This window comes from Ornithorhynchus anatinus, chromosome 9, assembly GCF_004115215.2.
Source record: "Ornithorhynchus anatinus isolate Pmale09 chromosome 9, mOrnAna1.pri.v4, whole genome shotgun sequence".
Lineage (NCBI taxonomy): Eukaryota > Metazoa > Chordata > Mammalia > Monotremata > Ornithorhynchidae > Ornithorhynchus > Ornithorhynchus anatinus.
In genome coordinates this window covers 25,223,196-25,244,470 of record NC_041736.1, presented here as the reverse complement: position 1 = coordinate 25,244,470, position 21,275 = coordinate 25,223,196, and the positions used below count along the sequence as shown (strand labels likewise).

Here is a 21,275-nt window from a genome sequence, read left to right as displayed (position 1 = left end):
CAAAAACTTTCATATTTACCCCAGCTGCAGCTCCAGCAGTTTCGTACATTTCTTTGTAATAATAATAATAATTATGGCTACTATGTGCCAAGAACTGTACTGTGGACAAATCAGGTAGGACAGAGTCCCTGTCCCATGTGGGGCTCTGAGCCTCTTTCACTCTGCCTCTTCTCCTCTCTGTAATTTATTTCAATGTCTCTCCCTCTCCCTGTCTTGCCTATAAGTTCCTTGAGTGCAGGGATCATGTCTACTCGTTCTATTGCACTCTTTCAAGAAGTTAGTACAGCACTCTGCACACAATATGTGCTCAATAAATACCACTGATTGATTGACTGATGACTGTACTGTTGGGAAAAAAACACACACATGCTAAACAAATAGAAAGAAAGCCATAGTAGTTTAGCATACAAGGAAAGGAGGCCAGGGAAAGAGCAGAATCCAGCTATTATGTCTATGTAATGAGCACTTAAGCAGCATGGCTCAATGGAAAGAGCCCGGACTTGGGAGTCAGAGGTCATGGGTTCGAATCCCGCCTCTGCCACTTGTCAGCTGTGTGACTGTGGGCAAGTCACTTTACTTCTCTGGGGCTCAGTTACCTCATCTGTAAAATCAAGGTGAGAGGTACATCACCTTGATTCTATTTATTCATCCCCTTGATTCTATTTATTGCTATTGTTCTTGTTTGTCCGTCTCCCCTGATTAGGCTGTAAGCCCATCAAAGGGCAGGGACTGTCTCTATCTGTTACCAATTTGTACATTCCAAGCGCTTAGTACAGTGCTCTGCACATAGTAAGCGCTCAGTAAATACTATTGAATGAATTATTATATGCAAAACATTGTACTAAACGCTTGGGAGAGCACAATATAACAAAGTTGAAAGGCACTAAGCAGTGTGGCTTAGTGGACAGCGCATGGGCCTGGGGGTCAGAAGGACCTGGTTTCTAATCCCGGCTCCTCTGCCACTTGTCTGCAGTGTGATCCTTATTATTAAGTGGAGGCAGAGGGTTTTACACTTTGTTCCAGATGTTTCAACAGGACTGGCAGCTGGGAAATGAGGAGAAATGGGAGAGGATAGTGGGATTTGAGGACGACTGTTCTATTACCGGGGGAGAGTTGGGCACTTTTGATGACAGTGAGGAAGGAGCCATCAGGGAAGGATTTATTGTGGATGATAGCTAGGGAAGGATGAAGCGCGGGAGCAAATGGTTATAGGTTGCAAAAGGCAATGAGGACAGAGGAGCAGGTGAGAGATCTCTTCTAGAGAGATGATTATTGGAAAGCTGAGAGACCTAGTGTAAGGATGAGAGGGAGATGAGGATGTAGAAAGGGAATTTTGGGAAACCCAAGGGCTTCAATTTCATTAACATTGTAGTTGGAAATACTTCAGGGCCATGGGAGTGGGGAAGAAGTACTGATAGCTTCAGGATGGAGTAGAAGATCTGGAATAATCAAAGGTGATGGCAGGGATGGGAGTCATTGTGGGAGGTGAAGTTAGGTGAAGGTGTGGAAGAAAGGGCAGAGTTACAGCAAGCAAGGATGAAATCATGTGGCTAACATTGCTCTGGTGCTAATTTTGTCTACTAGCACTTGGCAAAATGATCATAGAAGCAGTGGAAGTATTCAGGGATGGAGGTTGCTCGTGCAAAATTGTTGGGTTGGTGGGAGAGGCAGGGAATCGATTTCCATGGAGAGGATCATGTTGAAGGCATTGTTTTTTGGAACAAAAGAAAGGATTAGAAGTAAAATTATTATTATTAAAACTTATTATTACTAAGCCCTACTGAGAGCTCACCTCCTCCAGGAGGCCTTCCCAGACTAAGCCCCCCTTTCCCTCTGCTCCTCCTCCCCTCCCCTTCCCCCAGTGCTCTGCTCTTCCCCCTTCCCCTCCCCTCAACATTCTGCTTATTTGCATACATTATTTATTACCTTTTTTATTTTCTTAATGAGATGTACATCTCCATGATTCTATTTATCATGATGATGTTGTCTTATTTTGTTTTGTTCTGTTCTGCTTTGCTGTCTCTCCCGTTTAGACTGTGAGCCCGTTGTTGGGTAGGGATTGTCTCTATCTGGTCCTGAATTGTACATTCCAAGTGCTTAGTACAGTGCTCTGCACATAGTAAGCACTCAATAAACACCGTTGAATGAAAACTGAATTGTTTAACCAAAAAGTGACTTTTGGGCCCTGGGTGGTGAAAAGTACCCTGGTACTGGGTATTTTTAAACTTGTCGTTGTCTTATGCTGTCAAGTTGTGTCCGAACCATAGCGACCCCATGGACACATCTCACCCAGAATGCCCCAACTCCATCTTCAATCGTTCTGGTAGTGGATCCAGAGAGTTTTCTTGGTAAAAATACGTAAGTGGTTTACCATTGCTTCCTTCCGCGCAGTAAACCTTCCTCTACGCCCTCGACTCTCTCCCGTGCCGCTGCTGCCCAGCAAAGGTGAGTTTTGACTTTTTGTGGATTGCCTTCCACTCGCTAACCACTGGCCAAGCTAGGAATGGAATGGGTAGGCCTCTGCTTGACTCTCCCTCCCGTAGTTGAGACTGGTAGAGTACTGAAAACTCTCCAGGTGTGACCCTGAGAGGTGTTTTTTAAACTATTGATTCCAAAAGGAGAACACTCTTTCTGAGATACTAAGCTGTGTAACGGTGCAATGAACATTTGCTCAGTAACCAGCTTGAAAAGTGTTGTAACCACAGTGCCAATTTTAGTGCATGGTGAAATTTTTCAGGAAAGGTGGGAAAAGCATTTTTGGTATATTTATGTTGCATTACTATTGAGAGTATAATTTCCTGTGATCAGCAGAAATTCTACATTTCCATACTTCGTGCCATCATCCCAGGCAGATTAGCATAAAATTTAATTTGCGCCAATTATCCAGAGGCGAGGGAGGAAAATTAACTTGACACGTTCACGTTGAATTTACAGTAGCCTCATTTCAATGTGCTTGTACATGGGGACTATAATAGATTATTTTTGCATCAATATCTGAAAAGTCTTAGGGGTATCTAAGTGGGAACAGAATATCCACCTTTCAAAGATATTTGGCTATAAACATTGAATTGCAAATTAAGAGTCCATAACAAGAACTTCCCAGGCTAGACTGTGTCCCGTGATGATTCCTGAAGTCATTGTAATTTCTGCTTTCTACCTCAATTACCCTGACACACTTTGAATTATAACGGTAACTATGCATGGGCATTAGTCTAAGTTATTAGACATAATTTAAATGTTTCCACAATTTGTACTTTAAGCTAATGGTGTCATATCTTCCTTTGAACCAAATTTTACAAATTAGTCTTGAAGATTCCTTTGCTCTTATAAAAGATATTTATATCCAGGCACAGGGACTTTGGAAAGGAAAGGAAAGAAAAGAAGTAGCCCTGTATGACTTAGTGGAAAGAGCACGGGTCTGGGAGTCAGAGGACCTGAGTTCATTCATTCATTCATTCATTCATTCATTCAATAGTATTTATTGAGCGCTTACTATGTGCAGAGCACTGTACTAAGCGCTTGGGATGAACAAGTCGGCAACAGATAGAGACAGTCCCTGCTGTTTGACGGGCTTACAGTCTAATCGGGGGAGACGGACAGACAAGAACAATGGCAATAAATAGAGTCAAGGGGAAGAACATCTCGTAAAAACAATGGCAACTAAATAGAATCAAGGCGATGTACAATTCATTAACAAAATAAATAGGGTAACGAAAATATATACAGTTGAGCGGACGAGTACAGTGCTGTGGGGATGGGAAGGGAGAGGTGGAGGAGCAGAGGGAAAAGGGGAAAAAGAGGGTTTAGCTGCGGAGAGGTAAAGGGGGGATGGCAGAGGGAGTAGAGGGAGAAGAGGAGCTCAGTCTGGGAACGCCTCTTGGAGGAGGTGAGTTTTAAGTAGGGTTTTGAAGAGGGAAAGAGAATCAGTTTGGCGGAGGTGAGGAGGGAGGGCATTCCAGGACCGCGGGAGGACGTGACCCAGGGGTCGACGGCGGGATAGGCGAGACCGAGGGACGGTGAGGAGGTGGGCGGCAGAGGAGCGGAGCGTGCGGGGTGGGCGGTAGAAAGAGAGAAGGGAGGAGAGGTAGGAAGGGGCAAGGTGATGGAGAGCCTTGAAGCCTAGAGTGAGTTTTTGTTTGGAGCTAAGGTTGATAGGCAACCACTGGAGTTGTTCAAGAAGGGGAGTGACATGCCCAGATCGTTTCTGCGGGAAGATGAGCCGGGCAGCGGCGTGAAGAATAGACCGGAGCGGGGCGAGAGAGGAGGAAGGGAGGTCAGAGAGAAGGCTGACACAGTAGTCTAGCCGGGATATAACGAGAGCCTGTAACAGTAAGGTAGCCGTTTGGGTGGAGAGGAAAGGGCGGATCTTGGCGATATTGTAGAGGTGAAACCGGCAGGTCTTGGTAACGGATAGGATGTGTGGGGTGAACGAGAGAGACGAGTCAAGGATGACACCGAGATTGCGGGCCTGAGAGACGGGAACGATGGTCGTGCCATCCACGGTGATAGAGAAGTCTGGGAGAGGACCAGGTTTGGGAGGGAAGATGAGGAGCTCAGTCTTGCTCATATTGAGTTTTAGGTGGCGGGCCGACATCCAGGTGGAGACGTCCTGGAGGCAGGAGGAGATGCGAGCCTGAAGGGAGGGGGAGAGGACAGGGGCGGAGATGTAGATCTGCGTGTCATCTGCGTAGAGATGGTAGTCAAAGCCGTGAAGGCGAATGAGTTCACCGAGGGAGTGAGTGTAAATGGAGAACAGAAGAGGGCCAAGAACTGACCCTTGAGGAACTCCAACAGTTAAAGGATGGGAGGGGGAGGAGGCTCCAGCGAAGGAGACCAAGAATGACCGGCCAGAGAGGTAAGAGGAGAACCAGGAGAGGACAGAGTCCGTGAAGCCAAGGTGAGATAAGGTATGGAGGAGGAGGGGAGGGTAACAGTGTCAAAGGCAGCAGAGAGGTCAAGGAGGATCAGAATGGAGTAGGAGCCATTGGATTTGGCAAGAAGGAGGTCATGGGTGACCTTAGAGAGAGCAGTTTCGGTAGAGTGGAGGGGACGGAAGCCAGATTGGAGGGGGTCTAGGAGAGAATGGGAGTTAAGGAATTCTAAGCATCGATTGTAGATGACTCGTTCTAGGATTTTGGAAAGGAAGGGTAGTATGGAGATACGGCGATAACTGGAGGGGGAAGTGGGGTCAAGAGCGGGTTTTTTTAGGATGGGGGAGACGTGGGCATGTTTGAAGGCAGAGGGGAAGGAGCCCTTGGAGATTGAGTGGTTAAAAATAGAAGTTAAGGAAGGTAGGAGGGCAGGGGCGATGGTTTTAATAAGGTGAGAGGGAATGGGGTCCGAGGCGCAGGTGGAGGGGGTGGCACTTGCGAGGAGGGAGGAGATCTCCTCTGAGGATACTGCAGGGAAGGATGGGAAAGTAGGGGAGGGGGTTGGTGGGGGGGGAGGGGAGAGGCGGAGGGGTGACTTTGGGGAGCTCAGACCCGATCGTGTTGATTTTCGTGAGGAAATAGGTGGCCAGATCATTGGGGGTGAGAGATGGGGGAGGGGGAGGAACAGGGGGCCTAAGGAGAGAGTTAAAGGTCCGTAACAATCGGCGGGGGTGACGGGCATGGTTGTCGATGAGGGAGGAGAAGAAGCTTTGCCTGGCGGAGGAGAGGGCAGAGTTAAGGCAGGAAAGGATAAATTTGAAGTGGGGTGGAGCTGAGAGAGACTAGGTGGACAGAGTAGATTTGGTGCATCCAAAGAAGAGAGGTTAGGTAAGGCGTCCAAATGGGTTACAGTAATCTGGCATGTTTTTGAAAATGAAGAAGAGCTGACTGTGCAAATCATCACAATTGGAAAGCCAACTCAGGTGCATGTTCTACTTTTTTTGGGGGGGGGAATGGTATTTGTTAAGCACTTATTCTGTGCCAGACACTGTACTAAGGGATGGGGTAGATACAAGATAATCAGGTTGAACTCAATCTCTGTCCCACACTGGGCTCAGAATTTGAATCCCCATTTCCAGCTGAGGTAACTGAAGCATGGAGAAGCTAAATGACTTATCCATGATCCCCCAGCAGACAAGTGGCAGGGCCAGGATGAGAACCCAAGTCCTTTGACTCCCAGGCCCACGTTCTAACCTGCAGGACATACTGCTTCTTCTACTGAATGTGCTATGCCCAGTCCCATAAACAAAAGCCTTATGGAAGTAAGAAGCTCAGGATTTTGGTAAATGAATAACTGATAAGGCCACAGGGCATGTGGAAGCCCCCTGGTATTGGATCTGTCCTGGTTATATGAAAATCTCCTCTGCATGAACCTTATGCTGACACTATTGCTGTCAGTGCTTGAAAGAGCTTGAGGTGTGCTCCGTTTCAACTCGATTTAGCTCCGCACTCTTTGGACTTGTAGTACAGGTTTCTAGATACCTGTTAACTTGAACTCAGACTTAATTCATCCTTCCCCACTCCCCCTCCACTCCCACAGTTGACAAGAGGTCCGAATCTTGTCCAGAAACTATACAATGACCTGTGTCATTCCCCCCTCAAATCACTCATCTTACTCATCTATTCTTAAAGCCTTTGCAAATTGAACCTTCGTGTTCACTCCAATTCACCTAGCACTATTTTGTATTTGTTTCTGTCAAGTGCCACTTTCAACTTTAATAACGGCTCCATCAATGTCACCTACATGCCAAATTTTAAATTGTATGTCAAGGCATGGTAAAAGCAGTGAAATCCAGACATATAGCATAGTAGCAAAGCTCTATTGATCATATTACACCTTTGCTCTACAAGATGCAGGAGGAGAACAAACGTAAGCACATACCGATACAGTTAGTAGACGATCAATCAATCAATCATATTTATGGAGCGCTTACCATGTGCAGAGCACTGTAGTAAGGACTTGGGAGAATACAATATAGCAGAGTTAGTAGAGACTTTCCCTGCCCACAAGGAGCTTACAGAATAGAGGGAGGAGCTTTAAGTAAGGAGACTGTTAAGAAGGAAGAAACACATCAAAGCCACAGTGACAGAAAATCACAGATAATAATAATAATAATAATAATAATGATGATGGTATTGTTAAGTGCTTACTATGTGCCAGGCACTGTACTAAGTCCTGGGGTGGATTCAAGCAAATCGGGTTGGACACAATCCCTGTCCCTGCTTAGGGCTCCCAGTCTTATTCCCCATTTTACAGATGAGGTAATAGAGGTACAGATAAATGAATTGACTTGCCTAAGGTCACACAACAGACAAGTGGTGGACTGCGATTAGAACCCATGACCTTCTGACTCCCAGGCCCGTGCTCAATCCACTATGCCATGCTGCTTCTCACGGATGCATCTCGGCTGTGGCTGGAGTGAGACAAAGAGGTGGTAGACAATTGACAGTCACTGTTAACAGTAGCATTAAAGTGACTCTTATAAACTAGGTATTTCAAGCTGACTAGGACTTTGAGGGAAGAGCAAGAACCATGCCAGGAGCTGTGGGTTGAAAGAGAAACATCAAGTCCACCAACGCAGCATGACCTTGTGGAAAGGGCAGAGGCCTGTGAGTCAGAGGACCTGGGTTTTAAATCTGGCTCTGCTGCCTGTCTATGTGACCTTGGGCAAATCACTTAAATTCTCTGTGCCTCAGTTTTCTCAGCTCTAAAATGGGGATTCAATGCCTGTTCTCCCTCCTACTTAGTCTGTGAACCCCTTGTGGGATAAGGGCTGGGTCCAACCTAATTATCTTGTATCTATCCCAGTGCCTAGAATAGTGCTTGCACATAGTAAGTACCATAAAAATAATAATAACTCTATTATACTGATAGAGCACGGGTCAGGGAGTCAGAAGGTCCTGGTTCTGATCCTGGCTCTTCCACTTGTCTGCTGTGTGACATTGGGAGAGTCACTTCACTTCTCTGGGCCTCAGTTACCTCATCTGTGAAATGGGAATTGAGATTGTGAGCCCAACGTGGGAAAGGGACTCTGTCCCCCCCGATTTGCTTGTATCCTCCCCAGCGCTTAGAAAAGTGCCTAGCACATAGTAAGCACTTAGCAAATACTATTATTATTATTATACAAAATGATCAGGTTCCACATGGGACTCACAGTCTTACTTAAGAGGGAAGTACAGCTATTAAATCCCCATTTTGCAGATGAGGGAACTGAGGCCGAGAATTCAAATGGCTTGCCTAAACTCACACAGCGGGTAAGTGGTGGATCCAGGAATAGAACCCAGCCCCTCAGGCTCCCAGGCCCAGGGTCTTTCCACTAAGCTACTCTGCTCCCCCGAAAAACTTAATGAGGTGACACTTTACAAACCAAAATGCTAGTAACCAGTATTTCTGAGAGCCAGACATTAAGCAGTCTTGGCTGTGGAATTCCAAAGGGGGAAGTGGTTCAGATTCCAAATATTCAGTGAGGAGCTGGCGGGATTTAGGTCCTCCAATTTCCTGCCTAAGACTCCATGGAAAACCATAAGACTATCTTGTGTAAAGTACTAAGTAGTACTGCCCAAATTATCTAGATAATTATCTAGTGTTCCTTTAGCCACCAAGATGCCTTGGTTGGTAGTATTTGGGTGCATGTTTGTGTATGTGTACAAGTGAAAAGGCCAATCCTGGATCCCAGGTCTCAGCAGCAAGGGCTGAAACTTGCAACAGCTACAGAAACTGGCCCCTGTTATACTGACGTGTTTGTTGTTTGTGCATCTTGGCTCTGTTATTTCCTTTGCCTCCTCATTTCGCCATCCTTACTGAGCTTCTGCTAGAGTAAGGACTCTGGTTTCCTGATTGCAGGGTGGTTTCTCTGCAGCCTTTGACTCACAAGCTTTAAACTGGAATGCCGGGGAGTTTGTGGCCTTTCTTTTTCTATATCCTTCTTCCCCTTTGAAATTCTCCAGACCACGACTTTCCCCATCTTCAAGGGCTTCTTCTTGAGGTGCCACATCTTCTAGAATTAATTCCCCAATATCCTGATTTTCAGACCCGCTCTAGTTGCAACGATCGACACTTAGCTTATATCTATCAATTTTCATTCCCTGCATATCTCCCCACCAGCACTCATCTGCTCACTTGTTAGTAGATGCTAGCTTTGTTTTTCCTCAGCTCCCACTATTTGTAAATAATTAATGTTAACCTATCTCTCCCATTAGGTGCTGAGCTTTGCGAGAGCCAAGAACCATGTCTTTGCTTTTATCGTACACTCCCAAATGCTTTCTACAGTGCTCAGCATATTAAGCATCATGGCTAAGTGGAAAGAGTCCGGGCTTGGGAGTCAGAGGTCATGAGTTCTAATCCCGGCTCGGCTGCTTACCAGCTGTGTGACTGTGGGCAAGTCACTTAACTTATCTGTACCTCAGATACCCCATCTGTAAAATGGGGATTAAAACTGTGAGCCCCACGTGGGACAATCCGATCACCCTGCATCCCCCCAGTGCTTAGAACAGTGCTTTGCACATAGTAAGCGCTTAACAAATACCGCCATTATTATTATTATTATTAAGGTTTCCAATTATTACTCTTGGTGAAGAGTTGGGTAGGTAAGGGATGGAAAATTCAGTTGATTTCATTCATTCATTCATTCATTCATTCATTCATTCATTCATTCAGTTGTATTTATTGAACTCTTACTGTGTGCAGAGTACTCTCCTCAATGCTTGGAAAGTAAAATACAGCAATATTCAAGACTGGGAGAATTCCAGGGATTGGATTAATTCTCAGCACCCAAAATTATATTAACCCATCAGACATCTCTAATAGTTATCTAGGTGCTTACCTAAACCCACCCCAACTTTTAAGTTTAAACACACACACCCCTCTAAATAGAGAGGGTTATCTCTCTCTCTCTCATACATATACATACTTATATGTACATATGTATATATATGAAATCAGTCTATCTAATAATACTAATAATTAATGATTATGGTATTTGTTAAGCACTTACTATGTGCCAAGCACTGTTCTAAGCACTGAGGTAGATAGAAGGTAATCAGGTTGTCCCATGTGGGGCTTACAGTCTTAATCCCTATTTTACAGATGAGGTAACTGAGGTATAGAGAAATCAAGTGGCTTGCCCAAGGTCACACAGCAGACAACTGGCAGACCTGGGATTAGAATCGATGACCTCTGACTCCCAGTACCCATGCTCTTTCCCCACTAAGCCACGCTACTTCTTGAGCATTCAATTCCTCACTTTGATTGTTCTTTTTGGAAAACATTTCATGTTCATCTCACCAATTAGAATATGAATGCTGTGTGGGCAGGGAAGTAGCATGGCAAAGTGGCTAAAGCACAAGACCTGGGAGTCAGAAGGTTGTGAGTTCTAATCCCCATTCCTCCATTTGTCTGCCTGGTGACCTTGCGTGAGTCACTTCACTTCTCTGTGCCTCAGCTACCTCATCTGTAAAACGGGGATTGAGATGGCAAGCCCCATGTGGTGCAGGGACTGTGTCCAACCTAATTTGCTCGTACCCACCCTAGCACTTAGTACAGTGCCTAGCATATGATAAGTGCTTAACAAATACCATAATTATTATCATTATTATTCTTTACTCTCTATATATAATGTATATCACTGCTCTGATTTGTACTTCCCAAGCATTTAGTACAGTGTACTGCCCATGACAGGCATTCCGCGAATAATACTACAATAATAATATTATTACTATTAATAATAATAATACTATTAAACTATTAATAATAATCTTACTATTACTACCCTCAGTGGGTACAAAAAATACCATGAAACGAATAGGAAACACAGAAGCCTAAAACACACAGCCATCATTCTGAAGGAGCGCTACATCAAAAACCTTCCGTCCGAAACAAAATTTCCACACGTATTTACATGACCATTAATCAAAACTATAGTCAGCTACTATTTCCTTGCTCCTGATTAGATCTCAGTAGAAGTCTGGAAATTGCTTACGTGTGGCAAAGAGGAGCAGTTAAATCATCCATTTTGACTGCCTTGTAATTAACCTGCAGCCGGCCTCTTTCCAACGCTGGGGGAACTAACGGCTTCATGTGGCATCCTGGCCTTCCTTTCAGGTACCTCTGTCATACATCAAAGTCACACATACACATGTTCCCTCTAACCTGATTCACAAATCACCGGGCCGCAGAACTCTGCTGTGCTCGAATCAGAATTGGTTGTGATAGGAACCCGTGTCATATAAATATTGCTTCTGAGAGCAGCTAGTTTTCTGAGGCCTATGCGGGGTGACGGTATTCAGTTTAGCTGATAAATTGCAGTGTAGCAGGAAGGATGCTACAATGAGTATTGATTTCTTTTGTGCATAGAACTCATTTTGCTGCTGCTTGTGAAATGCCTTCATGAGCTGGCAATCCATTAAGGATCACTTTGTGTGTCTCTCCTTTCATTATTGCTTCTTTTACGGCTTTCTGCCTTACTGCCCTTAAAATACGTCATCGAGAAAAGTAAAATAGATAAGAGGGGGAAAACTCTAATGATAGTGCCACAGTTTGGTGCCCAGTAAATTACTATTGAAAAAAATCAGAATTTTTTACGAAGGCTAACGGTACTGTAGAAGGGTCTCATGGAAAGAGATTAGGACTGAAAGTTGGGGGATCGGGATTCTGATTCTGACTCTTCCACTTTCCTGCTGTGTGTCCTTGGAGAAGTCTCTTAGTTTTTTTATGCCTCAGTTTGTTCACCTGAAAAATAGGGGTAAAATAATTTTCCCCGATGTGGGACAGCCCCCTTATCCTATGTTATCATCTTTTATCCATCCCGTCATTTATCGCAATGTTTGACATACAAAAAGTACTAAATAAATACTATTATTGGGTTAATAAGGATTTATCTGATTATTGTAATTATACCCATCCACTTGTATTTCACTTTGACATTTTCTCTCAAGATGACCATAGCAAAAATCCAAGTTAGCCACTGACATCATTGCAATTTCATTCATTTCTTGGTGCCAAATCTGATTTTGTGGCTACCTATGAGGAAAAAACAACACCAAAACTTGTCTTATGCGGTTTAGTTTTGTTCATCCTAAGCTTTTAAGATTGTCTTTTCTTATTTGAAACGGGGTTTGACTTGCTTTGTCCAATTGTGTTACTTGTTTTCACTGTCTCTATGAACTAGCTTCTGGAAACCTTACAGAAGCACTGTGGCCTAGTGGAAAGAGCTCAGGCTGGCGAGAAAGAGGACCTGGGTTCTAATTCCGCTGACTGACCTTGGGGAAGTCACTTAACTTCTGCTTTTCTCAGTTCCCTCATCTGAAAAATGGGGGTTCAAACCTGTTCTCCATCCTAAGTAGACTGTGAGGCTTATGTGGGACCAAATTATCATGTATTTATTCCAGGGCTTAGTACATAGTAGGTCCTTAACAAATATTATTATTATTATTATACTTAACATCAGTTGATAGGGCAAGATTACCACCACAATCTAGCAGCCTCAAAGCACTGTATATGGTAACACCGCTTTGTTGGTTAAGATCTCCAAAGAGAATGGTTGAAAATGGTTGAAAACAAGATATGTAAGCAACTGCTGCGTGGCCAACTGAATGAGAGAATAGAATGAAACTTTTGTCAGCTATTTCACAGTGGAAATATAGAGGATGAAAGCTCTGTCAACTTTGGTTGGAGACAAAAATAGTTTCGGAAGCAACCGAATGGTTGAATGATTCATCTTTCAAACAACTGTTTGGTTATTGTCAGAGAATTGCTCAGAATGGGTGAACAGTCCATTGAAGGACTTCAGAATGTGTGGACTCCCACTCTATTCCTCTTCTACTTCTTTCTCTTGCTGTCAATATGCTCTCTCCCTCCCCTTTCCTCATCTCTCCTGTTTTCTTGTTTCCCTCTCCCACTGTCCCATTTTTCTTTTACCTCATCTAGTTCTGCCTGTAAATATTTGCACAGAAACAGCATAGCCTGGAGGAAAGAGCAGCATGGGTCTAGGAGTCAGAAGATGTGGGTTCTAATTCCAGTTCCAGGACATCTGCTGTGTGACCTTAGGCAAGTCACTTAACTTCTCTGTGCCTCAGCTTCCTCATGTAAAATGGAGATTAAAACTGTGAGCCTCATGTGGGACAGGGTCTGTTTCCAACCAGATCATCTTGTATCTATCCCAGTACTTACTATAGTACCTGGCACATAAGAAGTGCTCACCAAATACCACAATTATCATAATTATTATTATTATTGTTATTTGGAAGGTTAGTCAGTTTCTGAGGTGGGTTAGTAGCCCTTTTGATGAGTCAGCACCATGATCCTAAAAACAAAGCTAATTCATCCTGGTCTCCCTTACCCTGGGAACTTGGAAAGGAGACAAGACAGTGAAACTGCCCTTTACCTCAGGGCCTGAATGGACCCTCATCATTTGGAAATGGCAGTCCCAGGGTTTCCAAGAGAGCCAGGAAAACCACATGATCCCCACGTTTCTCACCGCTTCCCTCCTCCAAAGAAATGATATTGTTTCTAGTAAAAGAGGAACCCTAATGCAAACCTTCCCTAGTTGCCCATTAATGGCATAATGAGTTCATTAGAATGCTTGCATCCATGCCCCATTATAAAACCCTCTCCTCTTCCTCCATTAGCAAAGAGCAGGAGTTTCACCACATCATCAAAAAGCAGCATTCATTCATTCATTCAATCGTATTTATTGAGCATTCACTATGTGCAGAGCACTGTACTAAGAGCTTGGAAAGTACAATTCAGCAAGAGATAGAGATAATCCCTCCCCAACAACAGACTCTCGGGCCAGAAGCAAGGAGACAGACAACAAAACAAAGCAAGTAGACAGGCATCTATCGCATAGAATGGGGACAGAGATTTTAGCCAGATTTAGTTAGTTTCTTATAACTCTCCACAATCAGTCATTCAATCAATCAATCAGTGGAATTTATTGAGTGCCTATTGTGTTCAGAGAACTGTATAATAATAACACTAATAATTATGGTATTTAGTAAGTACTTACTATGATTGTGAGCTTGCCTCTAGACTGTGAGCTTATTGTAGGCAAGAATGTGTCTGTTCATTCTCATACTGTATGTACTCTCCCAGAATTTAGTACAGTGCTTTGCAAATGGTAAGAGCTCAGTTAAATATGATTGAATGAATGAATGCCAGGCTTGTACTAAATGCTTGGTTGGATATAAGCGAATCAGGTTGGACACAATCTCTTGTCCCACGTGGGGGCTCAGAGTCTCAATCTCTTTTTTACAGATGAAAAAACAGAGGCCCAGAGAAGTTAAGTGACTTGCCCAGGGTTACACAGCAGACGAGTGGCGGAGCTAGGAGCAAAAAAAAAAACCTTCTGACTCCCAGGCCCGTGTTCTATAAATACTTGGGAGAGGAAAATATGACAGTTTCTGCACATTCCCTGCCTACATGGAGCATTCACTCTAAAAGGAGGAGGAAATAGACCCTGTCTGCTTTCAAAGTGGAGAAGATGGCTTCAAGTTTGTGTTGAGGAATGGGTGGGGCCGAGGACCATCTGAATGAGAACTTTTTCTCCACCTACGCTGAAAGGAGCCCAGAATCGCAACAGAAGCGATGAGGTCTGCCTAGAATTCCTGGCCCCCTCCTATACAGCTCCCACTGAGTCATCTCCCTCCAGAACCCCTGGCTGAATCAGAGAACCTGAGCTCCAGGCTTGAGTCTGGGGAGGCATGAGAGAAGTGGGGCGAGGAGAGGAGGTAGCAGGGAGGGAACTGAATCCCTTGCAATGATTGGATGTAATTTTGGGCTTCACCAACAATTACCACATGTTGTATTTTTGTGGTTTACCTATTGAAGTCGTTTGGGAACTGCGAGTATGCTTATGTAGGTTTTTTCAGGTTGTACTTTTAAAGCAACCAGGAGGAGCTGCTTTGTGTTACTACTGCATTTTTTCTTTGCTGCAATCTAGGGGAGAATCATATTCAAGGTGGAAATTCATGGAACACTTCCCTGGAGTGCTATTTTCCTTCACTCTCTCTCAAATATTCTGACTTCCGCTCTCTTTTGTGCATTCAAATTACCTGTATTTTTCTTGACCTGGATTGAAAGATGAATTTTGCCTGCCTTTGATGCCCCCTCAATTTTCTAAATTGCAGATTACCACTTCACTAAACCTATTACCAACTTCTTCTGCTTAGAAAAATTAATTCACTAGATCATACGAGCACATTTCAAAGCTATTCAAACTATTCACCTTTGCTATGTGATATTTCAAGCGTTGGACATCTTATCTAAAATTAATACAGAATGAAAATAATATGAATGCATAAAAATCAGAAAGGAAGAAGTACAGTTTTAAAACATGAGCAGGAAAAAATAACCCATAGCTTTAATGACAGTTAGAGGCCTGCCGAATTAATACAGAATGAAAATAATATGAATGCATAAAAATCAGAAAGGAAGAAGTACAGTTTTAAAACATGAGCAGGAAAAAATAACCCATAGCTTTAATGACAGTTAGAGGCCTGCCGTCAGCTCGGCGATAATGTTCAAAGAAAGATTTTGCTCTCTATGTTGAGAAAGTCTGCTGGTACTTACTTTCAAGTCTGAATTAGACATTTGCGTTGTTAGATAGCAGCTGGCAGAAACCGCAGAATGGGAAATAAAGGTGTTAAGTGCTTCATTTTAATGGAGTCCAGTCTTTTAACTGTGATCAGTACCTGGGACAGTGAACTTCTGGTTAAGGAAGGTCCCTGTCTAGACTGTAATGGCTATATTCATTCAGTCTTATTTATTGCGCACTTACTGTGTGCTGACCACTGTACTAAGCGCTTGGGAGATTACAAGACAACAATAAACAGACATATTCCCTGCCCACAACAAACTTACAGTCTAGAGGGGAGCTGTATACTCAAAGCTTTTAGAAGTTTTCTGCTAACAGTAAGAGCTCAATGAATACCACTGATTGATCGATTGGAAAATCACCCCACTCTAGTGAAAGGAAACTCCTCTCAGATTTCCCTGGATGTAACTAAAAAGTTAAGGAAAGAGATAACTAGATCCTTTTTGTCTAAGACATTCTAACTGGGTGTCTTAGGGACTGAGACATACCACTTTCATGGCTTCTGCCTGACAGCCAATTCTTTGAAAAATGTACTTGGGAAAGTAGGACTTTCTTCCACTCAAAAGCAGCCTCCAGGCCAACCTCAGAAGGTTTTTTTAATATATATATTATAATAATAAGGATAGCATTTGTTAAGCGCTTACTACGTGTCAAGCACTTTTCCAAGCACTAAGGTAAACACCAGCTAATGAAGTTGGACCCAGTCTCTGTCCCACATGGGGCTTATAGTCCTAATCCCCATTTTACAGATGAGGTAAATTCATATCATTTCCAAAAGAGAAACATATAGAAGGACCTAAAAGGGTAGGAGTTTTCCACAAACCAGAATTACATAGAAGAAAAATAAGACATGAAACATGAATAGAAATGCTTTGTGTTGTGGAAACACACAGGCAAATGTTCTTAATTAGTTCCATGAAAATGGAGGGTCGGGTGAAATGACAATTACCAAAGTATAGTTCTCCGGATGGAATCATGCAAAGTGATACATGCATTCCCAAATCCCCAAAATTGATCCCTCCCCCAGGTTATGAAACAGTAATGAAAAACACAAAGAATATTGTTAGGTGATCAAATATTAATGTCAATATGTATGCATAAGAATAATTTGAATTCGATTTTTTTATCTGCATATTTAAATATTTGATTTTCAAACCATTAGCTTTCTAGTTTGTTTAATCAAAAAGGCACTTAGAGCTCACGTATTAATTAATCAATCAGTGGCATTTATTGAACATTTACTATGTGCTGATCACTGTACTCAGTGCTTGGGAAAGTACTATATGACAGAATTAGCAGACACGTTCCCTGCCCATATGAAGCTTACAGTCTAGATATTAAAAATGTATTACATACTATTAGCTGTTATCTAAAGCTAAAATGACATGGGCTATAATTGTCTATTCCAAGACAGTCAAAATACTTCAGAGTTTGAGGGGGAGAGGAAAGGAAGTATTTAAGCTACAGTAAACTTTGCAGGATATTCTCAAGGTGAAATAAAACTCAATTGCACTATCCTCTCACAAAAGTGCACTGAAAAGAAAGTTTTAAAATGAAGCATGGATGTAAACATCCAAAGAAACTCATTATCTCACTAATGGGCCATTATAGAAGTTTTGTGTTAAGGGTCCCCTCTGACCAAAAACTATATCGTTTCTCTGGAGGAGAGATGAGGTGAGAACAGATCTAGTTGAGTAGGGATTGTCTCTATTTGTTGCCGAATTGTACTTTCCAAGCTCACACTACCGTGCTCTGCACAGAGTAAGCACTCAATAAATACGATTGAATGAATGAATGAATCTAGAGATCACGTGGTTTTCCTAATCTCTTGGCGCCCCTGGGACTGACACTATCAATTAATGTGAGGGAAGGATGGTCTTGATGCTTGTTTCCATTTCCAGTTCCCAGGGCAAGGGAGAGCCGGTGGAATTGGTTTTAGTCCTAGGACTGTGGTGTTGACTCAAAGAAAGGGACTACTAACCCATCTGAGAAATTAACTAACCTTCCCACCATCCATGCATACACTTACTGGCAGGACTGGATAATGCAAGAGAATCATGGGACAGTGGGCGATGGAAACCACAAAACAGAAGAGATGGCAAACAGAAGAGTTTTCCCGAGAAAATTCCCAAGAATGTTGATGAATGAGTACAGAGAAATTTGGAATTCCCTTATGGAGCACCCTGAATGCTACCAAGCCAGGAGTAAGGATATTTTTTTCCCAGATTACTACAGAGACAAGGCATGATTACCCTAGTATCAAAGGGAACTATCAACATTTTCAGGAAAGAAGTTTAGGTACATCCCTAAAACATACAACCATCGCATCTGTTCCAGGGACCTTAGAGGACATCTTGTTAATAAATATCCACCAGATGGTCAGAAACCATTTTTCAGAATGATCCGAGTGATATATACTGATAAGATTGAGGTGCTGTGCCAATGTGCACCAGAGAAACTGTACATACAAAGGACATATAAATCTGCTACAGGGTCCAATCATACATGAATAGACGAAGAAGTAGAAAACAGAATCCAGCAAAAATATCTGATCTTTTGGAAACTGACCATTTGGTAACAGCAGTGTAAGAAAAACTACTCCAAATTGAAGATGGAAAAAATAGCGGTGGCATTAGCCATCCTATTATGTTTATTGTTAGATCGTTGCTTATTGTTATAGGGTACTCTTCCAGGTGCTTAACAGTGCTTTGCCCACAGTAAGCGCTCAGTAAATACAATTGAATATCATGCGGCCCTGACACTGGTCAAGCTTCTGGAGGAGTTTCAACTGTTATGAACCTCTCTCAGTATTCATTCATTCATTTATTCATTCAGACGTATTTATTGAGCTCTTACTGTGTGCAGAGCACTGTACTAAGCGCTTGGAAAGTACAATTCAGCAACAGATAGAGACAATCCCTACCCAACAACAGGCTTACAGTCTATCAGACAGTAAGATAGGACCATGAGCCATGAAATCCTGGTAGAGAGTCAGCTCTCCATTGCTCGACAATGCTTCTTTGGATGGACCTGTGATGAGAACAGTTCATGTCAGGACTTCCAAGGGGCTGCAACAGGGTGAGCTGTGAAAAAGGAGGATTGTACCAATCAATCAGTAGTATTTAGGAGCACTTCTGTATGCAGGACATTGGTCTAAACATTTGGGAGAGTATAATACAATTAGTTGGTAGACACAGTCTTCACCCACAATCTAGTGTGGCCTAGTGGCTAGAGCTAGTGGAAAGAGAGGGAACCTGGGTTCTAATTCCACCCTATCAGATGTCTGCTGTGTGATCTTGGGCAAGTCACTTAACTCCTCTTTGCCTCAATTCCCTCAACTGTAAAACAGGGATTCAGCATCTGTTCACCCTCCTCCTTTAGCTTTGAGGTCCAACCAACCTAACTTGTATCTACCCCAGTGCTTAGAAGAATGCTTGACACATACTAAGCACTTAACAAATACCATAATAAGTGGTAAAGAAAAACCACAAAATGGGTGATTTAAAGAAGTGGCAATAGGCAGATAAGTTCAGCATTAAGCAATTAAGAGTGAAATTCCAGGGAGTTAGTGAAACCAAAAGTCAGGCACAAAATTAGCTTCAGGCTTTGTAAATCACAAAAGCAAAAATAGAGCAAAGGCATATTTTTCCATGAACAGAGTGATGGGTGGAGGATGAGTTTACTTAAATCTTTGGTTTCACATCTGCAGGTATAGGATTCTAATTTATCAATTCCCGTTGTAATTGAATGTTGACAAATGAGTGGCTAAACAGTATTTTGAACTAATTATGGAAAGTGAAGTACAAGTCAGATTATAGATATTGGTCCAGACTGGTTTGGAAAAATAAAATTTTCTTACACCCAAGGTACGCACTCAGCATGGCATTACAGAGTTTCTCTGAGAAGTCATTTCTGCATGATGTTAATTTTCTTACTGCACTTGTTTTCTTGTACTTTTTATAGAAAACAGAAGAAGGGGGAGGAAGGGTGGTAAGTAATGTGTTGTAAAGTACAATCAAGGCACATGTGAAAGGTTTGATATTAATTGATGAAAAAATCTGGCAAGTAGGACTGGAACTCATTTAGACTTTTCACAGGTATTTTATCATCATTATCATCGAACGTTTTATTAAACATCTTTGGCAGCCTGCATGCATCATTCCTCTCACTGTGTCTTATTCTTGTCTCTCCTAAAGCTAATCTCTTGCTCGTGTACTCCCCTCTTCCTGAAATTACCTCTCCTTATTATCCCCAGCTTCAAAGCCCTTCTGAAATAGTCCTCCAGGAGCCCTTTCTTTTCCCCCCCTCCTTCTTTAGATCACACAACTGCCACTTTATCCCTTCCTCATCGATCCCAGTAGCACTTATGTACAAATCTTTGTATATAGATGTCATTCAGACTATTAGTTTGTTATGGGCAGGGAACGTGTCTCCTAATTCTGTTGGATTCTACTCTCCCAAGCACTTGGTGTGGTCCTCTGAACATAGCACTCAATAAATGCAATTGATCGATTGACAGATATCTTTATACTCTGTTACTTCCTTCTACATTTTGTGCATTTAATTACCTGTCTTCCTGCTGAATTGAAAAACTTTGAGAGCAGAATGTTCATTTCTACTGTTCTCTCCCAAATGCTCAGTAGAGTGTCCTGAAGGTAGTAGGTGCTCAGTGAATACTATTGATTGGTTGATTATTTAGTTCTGTACTAGGTGCTGGTGGATACACTGTCTCCATCCTTACAATGTATGAGAAGATGAAATACACAGAAAACCAGGAATGAAATGTATTTTTTTTTCCAGTCCTGAATCAATATTAAAGCATGCATAGAGGGAGGAGAAGAGTCATTCATTCATTCAATAGTATTTATTGAGCGCTTACTATATGCAGAGCACTGTACTAAGTGCTTGGAATGTACAATTCGGCAACAGATAGAGACAATCCCTGCCCATTGATGGGCTTACAGTCTAATCCACGTGGTCCTGTTGTCTGCTTTTTTTTCTGCCTGCCTCCTCCAAAAGTCTTTCTAAAATGGTTTGGGCCTATGAGGCTTTGCCAGGGTATGGAAATTCCATGTTGGGTGGAGATTCCCGCCATCCCAACTCTCCATTTCCCCCCAGATTTAGCAGAAAGAAGTGCCAGTTGTAAGTCGTAAATCAGATCAATTTTCTCAGAGGAATAATACTGAAAGGAATAAGGAGCAACAAGGAAGTGGTGTGGCCTGATGGAAAGAGCACAGCCCTGGAAGTCAGAGGGCCTCATTCATTCATTCAATAGTATTTACTGAGTGCTTACTATGTGCAGAGCACTGTACTAAGCGCTTGGCGTGTACAATTTGGCAACAGATAGAGATCATCCCTGCCCATTAACGGGCTCACAGTCTAAACGGGGGAGACAGACAGCAAAGAAAAACAGAACAAAACAAGCAGTCTAGCGCAGACATCATCAAGATAAATAGAACCATAGAGATATACACATCATTAACAAAATAAATAAAGTAATAAATAACATATACAAATATGCACAGTGCTGAGGGGAAAGGGAGGGGGAAGAGCAGAGGGCGGGAGAGGGGGAATTGGGGAGGAGGAGGAGCAGAGGGAAAGGGATTTTACTTTTCTGCTGTGTGACTCTGGGCAAGTAACTTAACCTTTCTGTGTCTCAGTTTCACCAAATGTAAATGGGGATTCAAAACCTGTTCTCAATCAATCTATGGATTTTATTTACTTATTAATCAATTATACTTAGTTATCACAT

The 21,275-nt window shown here is 42.7% G+C and overlaps 1 protein-coding gene and 1 non-coding gene across 2 annotated transcripts in view; one reads left to right on the top strand and one right to left on the bottom strand.

The window, feature by feature from the left end:
• ZNF804A (zinc finger protein 804A) overlaps nucleotides 1-21,275 on the top strand; it is a 300,632-nt gene that overhangs the window by 85,128 nt on the left and 194,229 nt on the right. The window lies entirely within an intron of this gene.
• LOC114814395 lies at nucleotides 2,456-2,593 on the bottom strand. The gene has a single exon (XR_003762193.1). It is a non-coding gene; the product is annotated as a small nucleolar RNA SNORA7 (small nucleolar RNA).